Source organism: Mobula hypostoma, chromosome 2 (genome assembly GCF_963921235.1).
Source record: "Mobula hypostoma chromosome 2, sMobHyp1.1, whole genome shotgun sequence".
NCBI lineage: Eukaryota > Metazoa > Chordata > Chondrichthyes > Myliobatiformes > Myliobatidae > Mobula > Mobula hypostoma.
This window is the reverse complement of record NC_086098.1, coordinates 52,901,222-52,906,316: the sequence shown is the minus strand read 5'-3', so window position 1 is coordinate 52,906,316 and position 5,095 is coordinate 52,901,222.

Genomic DNA, 5,095 nt, shown 5'->3' with positions numbered 1-5,095 from the left:
TTTGTTCCACTCAGCAAATGCGTTGGCTGTCGATATATGGACACACTAACATTCAGTTTTCACTATCTTGACATTTATAGCATGTTTGGGACATAAATCTACACCACGGGGAAGATGAGTGCAATAGTCCAACGTTCTTTCTTCTAATAACAGCTTCATGGTACAAGAATGTTACTGTATTCCTAGCCTTGCGTTTGTTTGGTAAGTTATTAAGACAATTCAGAAGGATAGTGAATAATTCACTTAAACTTAATTACTATCTCTCCAAAGAAAATTTGCTGACGCATGCTTAAATATTGTTCATGAAGTATTACAAATAAGATACCATATCTGCTACATAATGAAAACATATAAAATTTGGAGTTGAGATGCAGGGTTGATATTTCTATGAACTTCAAAGTAAGTACACAGGGAGAGATAGGAATAAATTTCTTCACCCAGAAGGTATTGATTCTTTAGCATTCTATACTATAAGAGTACGTGTGCTCCGTGCCTGACAAGATGCAAGACGGGTGATCAGGGGCTCTGGTCAAGTGTATAGTCAGCTCTGGGTTTAGGAGCATGAATAAATTTGTCACGGAAGCCAGGAGACAGGAATGCAGTGAATCAGGTGTAAGGGGAGAGTCAGTAGTCTGGAACGTGAGCAGTCTTGTGGGCGGAGGCAGGGGTCAGGATAGTGGGTCAGGTGCCTTGCTGGGACTTGGGTTCAGATGTTTAACCAGAGTGAGATGGGAATGTAATCAGATGTACTGAGAACCAGGCTAAGGATCACAGGGAGATATGTATCCAAACTCCATTACCTGGAACAACTTGTCACCATTAAAGTCTTCACTAATCAAAATGATCAACTAAATACAGATTCATATGCACAGTACTCTTCTCAGTAGTCACTTTATTAGGTACCTCCTCTACCTAATGAAGTTGCCACTGACTATACATTCACGGTCTCCTGTTGCTGAGGCCCATCCAGTTCTTCTGCAAGTACAGTATATCAGGGGTCAAATTTAGCTAGGTACAGAGCAAGCTTTCATTTATATTTAAGAAAAGACAAATTCTATGCCTTTACCAAGATCACATTTGTATGAATATCACTTGGTTTTGAACCACATGCAAGTTACTAGTGCAAATGTACACAGGTCCAGTATATTATAGAATCCTGGAATGTTGAGAGCTGGTCTTTTGTAAGAGGGCAAAATCATGTAATTGGCTTTCATTTCTTAGAATCAGCAATGAAGTACCAATGCTTGCAAAAATATGTTCAATGCAAAATTCCATTGAAGGAACTAACATTGCAGCATCGTTTAGCTGGTTAATAAAAATTTCTAGAAAATTCCAGGCTCAAGTCAAGCTACACAGATTTAGTGCAAATTTTATTAGGATAAGAATGTGTTTCTGCAGGAATATAAAATCTATGCCTTGAACATTCTTTGACTTGTATTGATTCAAGAACAATCACTTTAAGCAAACTCAGGCAATCAGGTTGCATATTTTTCTGATCTGATTATTTTACTTCTCTTTGGCAACACCCTGACACAGTGGTTTCAAGAAACCAACTTCTCCCTCAATGTTGCAAAAACAAAGGAGCTGATTGTGGACTACAGGAGGAATGGAGACAGGCAATCAGACAATCTGAGCTGTTTTTTCTCTAAACGATTTAGTCGGTAGATCTTGCCTTTCACTGAGGTTGAGGTAGGGGATTTTGGGCTTAAAAAGGTTAGTGACCACTACCGTAGAGAGAGGTGCAGACAGCCCAGTGCATCCGTAGATGAGAACTTCCCACTATTCAGGACACTTACACAGGTGTGTAGAAAGGGTTCAGAGGATCATTAGGTACCTGAGTCACCCCAACCATAAACTGTTTCAGCTGCTACCATCCGGGAAACGGTACCACAGCATAAAAGCCAGGACTAACAGCTCCGGAACAGTTTCTTCCACCAGGCCATCAAACTGCTTAACCCATGCTGACACAAATGTATTTCTATATTCTACTGACTATCTTGTTGTACATAATATTTATTATAAATTGCACATTGCACATTGCACATTTAGACAGAGACATAACGAAAATATTTTTTCTCTTCATTGAGATGAAGGATGAAAGTAATAAAGTCAATTCAATTAAATCTTTTTTTTATTTTTGGCAATTTCCTTTCTTAGGTACTTCATGAATATCATGAAGATTTTTTTGGCTTAAATGAAGCCAAATATGCAATGATGCTTTTCTTATTGGCAACTTTGCTTCTTTCAGCCATTTCACTTTCACTCTGACTTCCCCACTCTTCATCTGTATCGTGTATCATTGAAACCATCTTACTCTGTTCTGCAAACAAAAGGGAATTTTTAACAATGTATATTTAAAATGAATAATTAGTTCTAATTATTTTGGGACTTTTTCAATGTTTATTACTGTTAGGAAGTGCCTCTTAGAGGATTTGTGAATACAATTTCCATCAAGCTGAATGTTTCACATCTGATTTTGCAAGAAGTTCAAAGGTCCACATACCTTTCACAATTACACTTCCTCTGTAATGTACAGACACACTAATCCAGTAGGTGCTGATGTGTGCATTTCTGTACAGAAGTATGACCTGGCCCGTTAGGCTAGTTCTGTAATATTATTTCCTTGATAATGAAATCTTTCTATTTTTCTCATCTGCCATTGACTTTCAAAGATTAATCCAATCCTTTTATGTTTGGCTGAAGAAGATCAAAACCACGAGAAAATCTGCAGGAACTGGAAAATCAAGGCAAAACGCACAAAATGTTGGAGGAACTCAGCAGGTCAGCATCTATGGAAATGAATAAACTGTCGACATTTCAAGCCAAGACTCTTCTTCAGGACCTTTTGACTGTTTCTTTGTTTTCATAGATGCTACCTGACCTGCTGAGTTCCTCCAGTATTTTGGGTTTTCACTGAAGAAGATGTAAACTTCAATCATCGCAAACATGAGAGTGAAAATTATTTAATGTCATTTCCTGTACACAAGTGTAAGGAGAATGAAGTAATTGTTAGTCACACACAGAAAATGTTGGAGGAACTCAGCAGGCCAAGCAACATCTAATGGAAAAACTACAGTTGATATTTTAGACTGAGACCTTTCAGAAGGACTGGAGAAAAAAAGATGTGGAGTAGATTTAAAAGGTGGGGGGTGGGGGAGAGATAAATACAAGGTGATAGGTGAGACCGGAAGGGTAGGGATGAAGTAAAGAGCTGGGAAGCTGGAAAGAGATGCCGGGCTGGAGAAAGGGGTATCTTATAGGAGAGGACAGAACGCCACGGAAGAAAGAAAATGGGGAGGAGCACCAGAGGGAGGCAATGGGCAGACAAGAAGATAAGGTGAGAGAGGGAAAAGAGATGGGGAATGATGAAGTATTGGGTGTGGGGGCATTAACAGAACTTCGAGAAATCAATGTCCCTGCCTTTAGGTTGGAGGCTATCCAGACGGATATAAGGTGTTGTTCCTCCAACCTGAGTGTGGCCTCATTGTGACAATAGAGGAGGCCATGGATTGACATATTGGAATAGGAATGGGAAGTAAAATTAAAATGTGTGGCTCCGGGAGATCCTGCTTCTTCAGGCAAATGGTGTGCAGGTGCTCAGTGAAGTGATCTCTCAATCTATGTCAGGTCTCACCGATATACAGGAGGCCACACCAGGAGCACCGGACACAGTATATGACACCCAACAGTCTGACAGGTGAAGGACTGTTTGGGCCCCTGATTAGTATTGAAGGTGTAGGGACCTCACCTGGAAGGACTGGTTGGGGCCCTGAATAGTATTGAAGTATTAGTATTGAAGGTGTAGGGACAGGTGTAGCAATTGTTCCGCTTGCAGTGGGGAGGGTGGAATAGACAAGGGAGTCACATGGAGACTGATCCCTGCAGAAAGTAGAAAGTGGGGGGGAGGGAAAGATGTGCTTGGTGGTGAGATCTCATTGGAGATGGTGGACGTTCTGGAGAATTATTTGCTGGACACAGAGGCTGGTGGTGTGATAGGTGAGGACAAGAGGAACCCTATTCCTGGTAGGATGTCGAGAGGATGGTCTGAGAGCAGGCGTGCATGAAATGGAAGAGATGCAGTTGAGGGCAGCATTGATGGTGGAGAAAGGGTAACTCCTTTCTTTGAAACAGGAGGACATCTTCTTCATTCTCGAATGAAAAGCCTCATCCTGAGAACAGATATGGTGGAGATGGAGGAATTGAGAGAAGGGAATGGCGTTTTTACAAGTAACGGGTGGGAGGAAATATAGCCCAGGTATCTGTGAGAGTCCTTGGGTTTATAATAGACTTCAGCAGATAAGCCGTCTCCAGAGGTAGATACAGTGAGATTAAGAAAGGGGAGGAAGGTGTTGGAAATATACCAGGTAAATTTGAGAGCAAGGTGGAAGTTGGAGGCAAAGTTGATGAAGTCAATGAGTTCCACATGGGTGCAGGAGGCAGCGCCAATGCAGTCGTCAATGTAGCGTAGGAAAAGTGACGAACAGACACGTGTGTAGGCTTGAAACATAGCTGACAAAATAGCAGGCATAGCTGCGACCCATGATTGATTGATTGATTTCTATATTCTCATGTATTGCATTGTACTGCCACTGCTACGTTAACAATTTTTACGATTCTGCCCTGAATGTGTCGTTAAGCATATTGGTGACTGTCCAATGTGACAGAAATAGATTTTTTGATATACACCATTGGCACGTGGCCAAGTGGTTAAGGCATTGGTCTAGTGACATGAAGGTCGCTAGTTGAAGCCTCAGCTGAGGCAGCGTGTTGTGCCCTTGAGCAAGGTACTTAACCACACATTGCCTGCGACGACACCGGTGCCAAGCTGTATCGGCCCCTTGTGCCCTTCCCTTGGACAACATCAGTGGCGTGGAGAGGGGAGACTTGCAGCATGGGCAATTGCCGGTTTTCCATACACCCTTGCCCAGGCCTGCGCCCTGGAAACCTTCCAAGGTGCAAATCCATGGTCTGATGCATGGCCTGCACAATAACACCCACCAAAACCGTAATCCCACCTCAAGATTCAAGATTCAAATTTATTTATAACATGCACATACATCAAAAACATACAGTGAAAGGTGTCATTTGTGTTAAC